The sequence below is a fragment of the Tachyglossus aculeatus genome, chromosome 14 (assembly GCF_015852505.1).
Source record: "Tachyglossus aculeatus isolate mTacAcu1 chromosome 14, mTacAcu1.pri, whole genome shotgun sequence".
Lineage (NCBI taxonomy): Eukaryota > Metazoa > Chordata > Mammalia > Monotremata > Tachyglossidae > Tachyglossus > Tachyglossus aculeatus.
In genome coordinates this window covers 45,863,598-45,873,350 of record NC_052079.1, presented here as the reverse complement: position 1 = coordinate 45,873,350, position 9,753 = coordinate 45,863,598, and positions in this window count along the sequence as shown.

Below are 9,753 nucleotides of genomic sequence, written 5' to 3'. Positions count from 1 at the left end.
GAAGGAGGACGATGAGGAAAATGATGATGATGAGAAGGAGGAGGAGAATGATGAGGAGAAGGAGGAGGATGAGGAGAATGGTGGTGAGGAGAATGAGGAGAATGATGATGATGAGGAGGAGGAGGAGGACGATGAGGAGAATGATGATGAGGATGATGATGAGGAGGATGATGAGGAGAATGATGATGATGAGGATGATGATGAGGAGGATGAGGAGAACTAGGAGGAGAATGATGATGATGAGGAGGATGATGAGGAGAACTAGGAGGAGAATGATGAGGATGAGGAGGAGAATGATGAGGAGGAGAACTAGGAGGAGGAGGAGAATGGTGAGGAGGAGAACTAGGAGGAGGAGGAGAATGGTGAGGAGGAGAACTAGGAGGAGGAGGAGAATGATGATGAGAAGGAGGAGGAGAAGGAGGAGGATGAGGAAAATGATGATGATGAGAAGGAGGAGGAGAATGATGAGGAGAAGGAGGAGGATGAGGAGAATGATGAGGAGAATGAGGAGGATGAGGATAATGATGGTGAGGAGAATGAGGAGAATGATGAGGAGGAGGATGAGGAGAATGATGATGATGAGGAGGACGACGACGAAGAGAATGATGATGAGGAGGATGATGAGGAGAACTAGGAGGAGAATGATGAGGATGAGGAGGAGGATGAGGAGAATGATGAGGAGAAGGAGGAGGAGAAGGAGGACGATGAGGAAAATGATGATGATGAGAAGGAGGAGGAGAATGATGAGGAGAAGGAGGAGGATGAGGAGAATGGTGGTGAGGAGAATGAGGAGAATGATGATGATGAGGAGGAGGAGGAGGACGATGAGGAGAATGATGATGAGGATGATGATGAGGAGGATGATGAGGAGAATGATGATGATGAGGATGATGATGAGGAGGATGAGGAGAACTAGGAGGAGAATGATGATGATGAGGAGGATGATGAGGAGAACTAGGAGGAGAATGATGAGGATGAGGAGGAGAATGATGAGGAGGAGAACTAGGAGGAGGAGGAGAATGGTGAGGAGGAGAACTAGGAGGAGGAGGAGAATGGTGAGGAGGAGAACTAGGAGGAGGAGGAGAATGATGATGAGAAGGAGGAGGAGAAGGAGGAGGATGAGGAAAATGATGATGATGAGAAGGAGGAGGAGAATGATGAGGAGAAGGAGGAGGATGAGGAGAATGATGAGGAGAATGAGGAGGATGAGGATAATGATGGTGAGGAGAATGAGGAGAATGATGAGGAGGAGGATGAGGAGAATGATGATGATGAGGAGGACGACGACGAAGAGAATGATGATGAGGAGGATGATGAGGAGAACTAGGAGGAGAATGATGAGGATGAGGAGGAGGATGAGGAGAATGATGAGGAGAACTAGGAGGAGGAGGAGGAGAATGATGATGAGGAGGATGAGGAGAATGATGAGGAGGAGGATGAGGAGAATGATGAGGAGGAGGAGGAGGAGGATGAGGAGAATGATGAGGAGGAGAAGGAGGAGGAGCAGGAGGAGAATGATGAGAAGGAGGAGGATGAGGAAAATGATGAGAAGAAGGAGGAGAATGATGATGAGGAGGAGGAGGAGGAAAATGATGATGAGGAGAACTAGGAGGAGAATGAGGAGGAGGAGGACGAGGAGAATGATGAGGAGGAGGAGGACGAGGAGAATGATGATGAGGAGGAGGAGGATGGTGATGATGAGGAGAATGATGATGAGGAGGAGGAGAATGATATGAGAAGGAGGAGGATGAGAATGATGATGAGGAGGAGGATGAGGAGAATGATGATGATGATGTGGGTCTCGGTTACCTTATCTGTGAAATGGGGACTGAAACTTACGAGCCCCACCATGAAGGTTCCCTTCAAAGCTGAGAGCTCACCTCCTCCAGGAGGCCTTCCCACACTGAGCCCCCTCCTTCCTGTCTCCCTCCTTCCCCTCCCCATAGCACCTGTATATATGCTTGTACATATTTATTACTCTAATTTACTTGTACATATTTATTGATTTTATTTTGATAATTTGTTTTGTTGTCTGTCTCCCCCTTCTAGACTGTGAGCCCGCAGTTGGGTAGGGACCGTCTCCATATGTTGCCAACTTGTACTTCCCAAGAGTTTAGTACAGTGCTCTGCACACAGTAAGCGCTCAATAAATACGAGTGAAAGAATGAGGAGGAGGGTGAAGAGAATGATGGTGATGAGGAGAAGGAGGAGGAGGAGAATGATGATGAGGAGGAGGAGAATGATGATGAGTAGAAGGAGGATGATGAGGAGAATGATGATGATGATGTGGGTCTCGGTTACCATATCTGTGAAATGGGGACTGAAACTTGCGAGCCCCACCATGAGACCCACCATGAAGGTTCCCTTCAAAGCCCTACTGAGAGCTCACCTCCTCCAGGAGGCCTTCCCACACTGAGCCCCCTCCTTCCTCTCTCCCTCCTCCCTCTCCCCCCCGCCTTACCTCCTTCCCCTCCCCGTAGCACCTGTATATATGCTTGTACATATTTATTACTCTATTTAATTTACTTGTACATATTTATTCTATTGATTTTATTTTGTTAATATGTTTTGTTTTGTTGTCTGTCTCCCCCTTCTAGACTGTGAGCCCGCAGTTGGGTAGGGACCGTCTCCATATGTTCCCAAGCGCTTAGTACAGTGCTCTGCACACAGTAAGCGCTCAATAAATACGATTGAATGAATGAATGAGGAGGAGAAGGAGGAGGATGAGGAGGAGGATGATGAGGAGAATGATGATGATGATGATGAGGAGGAGAATCCTCCATTCAAAGCCCTACTGAGAGTGTACTCCCCAAGCGCTTAGTCCAGTGTCCTGCACACAGTAAGCGCTCAATAAATACGATTGAATGAAAGAATGAGGGCTCACCTCCTCCAGGAGGCCTTCCCAGACTGAGCTCCCTCTCCCACTCCTCCCCCCGCCTTACCATTCATTCATTCATTCATTCAATCGTATTTATTGAGCGCTTACTGTGTGCAGCAGAGCACTGTACTAAGCGCTTGGGAAGTCCAAGTTGGCAACCTATAGAGATGGTCCCTACCCAACAGTGGGCTCACAGTCTAGAAGGGGGAGACAACAAAACAAAACATATTAACAAAATAAAATAAATAGAATACGTATGTACAAATAAAATAGAGTAATATTCATTCATTCATTCAATCGTATTTAATAATAATAATAATGATGGCATTTGTTAAGCGCTTACTATGTGCAGAGCACTGTTCTAAGCGCGGGGGGGGGGGCATACAAGGTGATCAAGTTGTCCCACGTGGGGCTCACAGTCTTAATCCCCATTTTACAGATGAGGGAACTGAGGCTCAGAGAAGTGAAGTGACTTACCCAAGGTCACACAGCAGACGTGGCGGAGTCAGGATTTGAACTCATGACCTCTGACTTCAAAGCGCTTACCTCCTTCCCCTCCCCACAGCACCTGTATATATATATATATACATATAAATGTTTGTATGTATTTATTTCCCTATTTATTTATTTTATTTGTACGTATTTATTCTATTTATTTTATTTTGTTAATATGTTTTGTTCTCTGTCTCCCCCTTCTAGACTGTGAGCCTGGTCATTCATTCATTCAGTCAGTCAGTCATATTTATTGAGCGCTTACTGTGTGCAGAGCACTGTACTAAGCGCTTGGGAAGTCCAAGTCAGCAACATAGAGAGACGGTCCCTACCCAACAGTGGGCTCACAGTCTAAAAGGGGGAGACAGAGAACAAAACCGAACATACTGACAAAATAAAATAAATAGAATAGTAAATATGTACAAGTAATATAAATAGAGTAATAAATTTTCATTCATTCATTCGTATTTATTGAGCGCTTACTGCGTGCAGAGCACTGTACTAAGCGCTTGGGAAGTCCAAGTTGGCAACATATAGAGACGGTCCCCACCCAACAGCGGGCTCACAGTCTAGAAGGGGGAGACGGACAACAAAACAAAACATATTAAAAAAATAAAATAAATAAAATAAATATGTACAAATGAAATAGAGTAATAAATACGTACAAACATATATACAGGTGCTGTGGGGAGGGGAAGGAGGCAAGGCGGGGGCTCAGTCTGGTAAGGCCTCCTGGGATGGGATAAGCTGGGAGCCACCCCAGCGTCTAGTACAGTGCCCGGCACGTAGAGACCGTCTCTATGTGTTGCCAACTTGTAGTTCCCAAGCGCTTAGTACAGTGCTCTGCACACAGTATGCGCTCAATAAATATGATTGAATGAGAATGATGATGAGGAGGAGGAGGTTGTCCCGGGCCGGTGCCGGTCCCGCCCCCTCCCTCTCTAACCCACAGCACCGTCGTGCAGAATAGAATAAGCCCAAGTCCAATTAATTTCCCTCTTCAACCCCCGACTGCCTCTTTATTTTTCTTCTTTTATTTGGGGGGTTCGCAGCACTTTAATATTTAAGCATGTCTTCCCTAGGTGGACTGTTTCATTGTTCCACGAGTAAAATCAGCTTATTTAGGTTCAGCTTTGGTTTTTAAAATCTCCTTATGCCATTTCTCAGCCTGTTTTCACTGCTGAGACAAGGATACATTTTGAAACCTTTTCTGACTCTTATGGTGTCATTTACATATGGGACTATTTACGTTTAAGCTCTGAAAGAAGCTGCAGGGCCTAGTGGAAAGAGCACATGTCAGAGGATCTGGGTTCTGATCTTTCATTCATTCATTCAGTCGTATTTATTGAGCGCTTACTGTGTGCAGAGCGCTGTACTAAGCGCTTGGGAAGTACAAGTTGGCAACATATAGCGACGGTCCCTACCCAACAGTGGGCACACAGTCTAGAAGAATCTTGGCTCTGTCTAATAGTAATAATAATGGCATTTATTAAGCGCTTACTATGTGCAAAGCACTGTTCTAAGCTCTGGGGAGGTTACAAGGTGATCAAGTTGTCCCACAGGGGGCTCACAATCTTAATCCCCATTTTACAGATGAGGTAACTGAGGCCCAGAGAGGTGGTGACTTGCCCAAAATCACACAGCTGACGATTGGCAGAGCCGGGATTTGAACCCATGACGTCTAACTCCATTCATTCATTCATTCAGTCGTATTTATTGAGCGCTTACTGTGTGCAGAGCACTGTACTAAGCGCTTGGGAAGTACAAGTTGGCAACACATAGAGACCAAAGCCCGTGCTCTTTTCCACTGAGCCACGCTGCTTCTCTCGTCTGTTCTATCATCTTGAGCAAGTCACTTCAGTGTGCCTCAGTTCTCTCATCTGCAAAATGGGGATTCAGTACCCGTTCTCCCTCCGATTCAGACTTAGTCCCATATGAGACTTGATTATCTTGTATCTACCCCAGCGCTTAGCACAGTGCTTAACAAATGCCACAATTATTACTATCACTATTAAATATTATTAAAGGGGGCCCTTTACCCCTTTCTTATTGGTGAGCCCAGGGCCACCGTCTCTTTCCTGGAGTCAGTGCAGGAGGAAGTTCAGAAAATCAGTGCAGTTTTCTAGACTGTGAGCCCGTTGTTGGGTAGGGACCGTCTCTATATGTTGCCGATTTGGACTTCCCAGGTGCTTAGTACAGTGCTCTGCACACAGTAAGCGCTCAATAAATACGATTGAATGAATGAATGAATGAAAAGCGCTTCCTCCAGATGCAGCCCACCCGAGGGCCGGCAGCCCGGGGGGTGGGGGGCCTTTTTATGGTAATACTAATAATCATGGTGGCATCGATGAAGCGCTTACTATGTGCCAAGCACCAGAAGCAGCGTGGCTCAGTGGAAAAGAGTGCGGGCTTTGGAGCCAGAGGTCATGGGTTCAAATCCCGGCTCCGCCACCTGTCAGCTGGGTGACCGTGGGCAAGCCACTAAAATTCTCTGAGCCTCAGTTACCTCATCTGTAAAATAGGGATTAAGACTGTGAGCCCCACGTGGGACAACTTGATCACCTTGTATCCCCCCACCAGTGCTTAGAACAGCGCTGTGCACATAGTCAGTGCTTAACAAATGCCATCATTATTATTATTATTATTATTATGGTAATAATAATCATGGTAGCATCGATGAAGCGCTTAGTATGCACCAAGCACTGTTCTAAATGCTGGGGAGGTTACAATAATAATAATTAATAATAATGATGGCATTTATTAAGCGCTTAACTATGTGCAAAGCACTGTTCTAAGCACTGGGGAGGCTACAGAGGGATCAGGTTGTCCCCTGGAGGGCTCACAGTCTTCGTCCCCATTTTACAGATGAGGTCACTGAGGCACAGAGAAGTGAAGGTGATCAGGTTGTCCCATGTGGGGCTCACAGTCTTAATCCCCATTTTACAGATGAGGTAACTGAGGCACAGAGAAGTTAAGTGGCATGCCCAGGGTCACACAGCTGACAAGTGGTGGAGCTGGGATTAGAACCCATGACCTCTGACTCCAAAGCCCGAGCTCTTTCCACTGAGCCATGCTACTTCGTATTGTATTCTCCCAAGCCTTAATGCACACAGCTGACTAGTGGCGGAGCCGGAATTTGAACCCATGACCACTGACTCCAAAGCCCAGGCTTTTTCCACTGAGCCACGCTTACAAGACTTTGGAGTCAGAGGTCATGGGTTCAAATCCCGGCTCCGCCACCTGTCAGCTGTGTGACTTTGGGCAAGGCACTTCACTTCTCTGGGCCTCAGTGACCTCATCTGGAAAATGGGGGTGAAGACTGTGAGCCTCACGTGGGACAACCTCATCACCTTGTATTCCCCCCTAGCTCTTAGAACAGTGCTTGGCACATACTCAGCGCTTAACAAATGGCTCTGCCAATTGTCAGCTGTGTGACTTCGGGCAAGTCACTTCACTTCTCTGGGCCTCAGTTCCCTCATCTGTAAAATGGGGATGAAGATTGTGAGCCTCATGTGGGACAACCTGATTACCTTGTATCCCCCCCAGCGCTTAGAACAGTGCTTTGCACATAGTAATCGCTTAATAAATGCCACTATTATTATTATTATTATCTTCCAAGAGGCCTTCCCAGACTGAGCCCCCTTTTTCCTCTCCTCCTCCCCATCCCCCCATGCCCTACCTCCTTCCCTTCCCCAAAGCACCTGTATATACCTTTGTACAGATTTATTACTCTATTTATTTTACTTGTCCGTATTTACCATTCTATTTATTTTGTTAATGATGTCCATCTAGCTTTATCTCTATTTGTTCTGACGACTTGACACCTGTCCACATGTTTTGTTTTGTTGTCTGTCTCCCCATCCTAGACTGGGAGCCCATTGTTGGGTAGGGACCATCTCTATAGGTTGCCGACTTGTACTTCCCAAGCGCTTAGTACAGTGCTCTGGACACAGTAAGCGCTCAATAAATTCGATTGAATGAATGAATGAATTAGGTTGTCCCCCAGGGGGCTCCCAGTCTTTAATAATAATAATAATAATGGCATTTATTAAGCTCTTAGTATGTGCAAAGCACTGTTCTAAGCACTTGGGGGATACAAGGTGATCAGGTTGTCCCCCGATGGGCTCCCAGTCTTAATAATAATGACATTTATTAAGCGCTTACTATGTTCAAAGCACTGTTCTAAGCGCTGGGGAGGTTACAGGGTGATCAGGTTGTCCCATGAGGGGCTCCCAGTCTTCATCCCCATTTTACAGATGAGGTCACTGAGGCACAGAGAAGTGAAGTGACTTCCCCAAAGTCACACAGCTGACAATTGGCGGAGCCGGGATTCGAACCCATGACCTCCGACTCCAAAGCCCGGGCTCTTTGCACTGAGCCATGCTGCTTCCCTATTTTTCATTCTTCATCCCCATTTTCCAGATGAGGTCACTGAGGCCCAGAGAAGTGAAGTTTCTAGTCTGTGAGCCCGTTGTTGGGTAGGGACCGTCTCTCTGTGTTGCAGACTTGTACTTCCCAAGCGCTTAGTACAGTGCTCAGCATACAGTAAGTGCTCAATATGATTGAATGAATGAATGAAGTGACTTGCCCAAAGTCACCCAGTTGACAATTGGCGGAGCTGGGATTAGAACCCATGACCTCTGACTCCAAAGCCCGGGCTCTTTCCACTGAGCCACGCTGCTTCTCTCTGGTATCTGGAAGCAGTGGGGCTCAGGGGAAGGAGCCCGGGCTGAGGAGCCGGAGGTCGTGGGTTCTAATCCCGGCTCCGCCCCTTGTCAGCTGGGTGACTTTGGGCAAGTCTCCTCACTTCTCTGGGCCTCCGTTCTCTCATCTGGAAAATGGGGATGAAGACTGGGAGCCTCATGGGGTACAACCTCATTACCTTGTATCTCCCCCAGTGCTTAGGACAGTGCTTGGCACATAGTAAGCGCTTAATAAATGGCATTATAATTATTATTATCTATTAAGCGCTCACTATGTGCCAAGAGCTGGTTCTAATCCCGGCTTGTCTGCTGGGTGACCGTGGGCGAATCGTTTCACTTCTCTGGGCCTCAGTTCCCTCATCTGGAAAATGGGGATGAAGACTGGGAGTCCCACAGGGGACAACCTGATCACCTTGTAACCTCTCCAGTACTTAGAACAGTGCTTGGCACATAATAAGTGCTTAATAAATGCCATTATTATTATTATTTATTATTATTATTATTATTATCTGTTAAGTGCTTACTGTGTGCCAAGCGCTGGTTCTGATCCTGACTTGGTGACTGTGGGTGAGTAGCATCACTTCTCTGGGCCTCAGTTTCCTCATCTGGTAAATGGGGATGGAGATTGTGAGCCCTACATGGGACAGGGGTTGGGGTCCATTCATTCATTCAGTCGTATTTATTGAGTTGCTTGCTGTGTGCAGAGCATCATCATCATCAATCGTATTTATTGAGCGCTTACTGTGTGCAGAGCACTGTACTAAGCGCTTGGGAAGTACAAGTTGGTAACATATAGAGACACTGGACAAGCACTTGAAAACATCAAAGTCCTTTGAGCTGGTATCGAACCGGCGACCTAAGGATGACCGAGAGGCAACCACTACAGTCCTCTGCTGTACCAGCTGAGCTGTCGAAGGCTTGGATCTGGCCCGGTGCTTAGTACAGCACCTGGCACATATTGCTTAACAAATACCAGAATTCCCCCCACCCCACCCCGCCCGGGGCCTCAGTTCCCTTATCTGTCAAATGGGAACGAAGACTGTGAGCCTCACGTGGGACAACCTGATTATCTTGTATCCCCCCCAGCCCCAACCAGTGCTTAGAACAGTGCTTGGCACAAAGTAAGCGCTTAACAAATACCGTGATTATTATTATTACTAAGCGCTGGGGTAAATACAGGGTAATCAGGTTGTCCCATGTGGGGCTCACAGTCTTCATCTCCATTTGACAGATGAGGGAACTGAGGCCCAGGGAAGTGAAGTGGCTTGCCCAAGGTCACAAGCAGGTAAGTGGCGGAAGCCACGTCCTCTGGCTCCCAATCCAGTGCCTGGCACATAGTAAGCGCTTAACAAATACCATAATTATTATTATTATGTTCTAAACCTTCTCGGTTAATGTCCTCTTCTCCTTGCCGGATGCCACCCTAGAGCCCCCCTTTCAGCCTGTCCCCGTTGCCCCCCCGTGACCCGGATTTTGTGTGGGGTGGGTGGGCTGCTCTCTCAACCGCACGTCCTTCTCTTCCTCCTCCTCCTCCTCCAGGTTGTACTCCCTCAGACCGGTGGATTCCTGTGAAGAAGAACCCAGGGCCCCCGTCTCCCACCGCCGTGAACGATGAACCGTCAAGACTCTCCGGAACAGTGAAGCCCCTGCCAGCTCCCCAGGCCTTCGGATGCAGGAGCG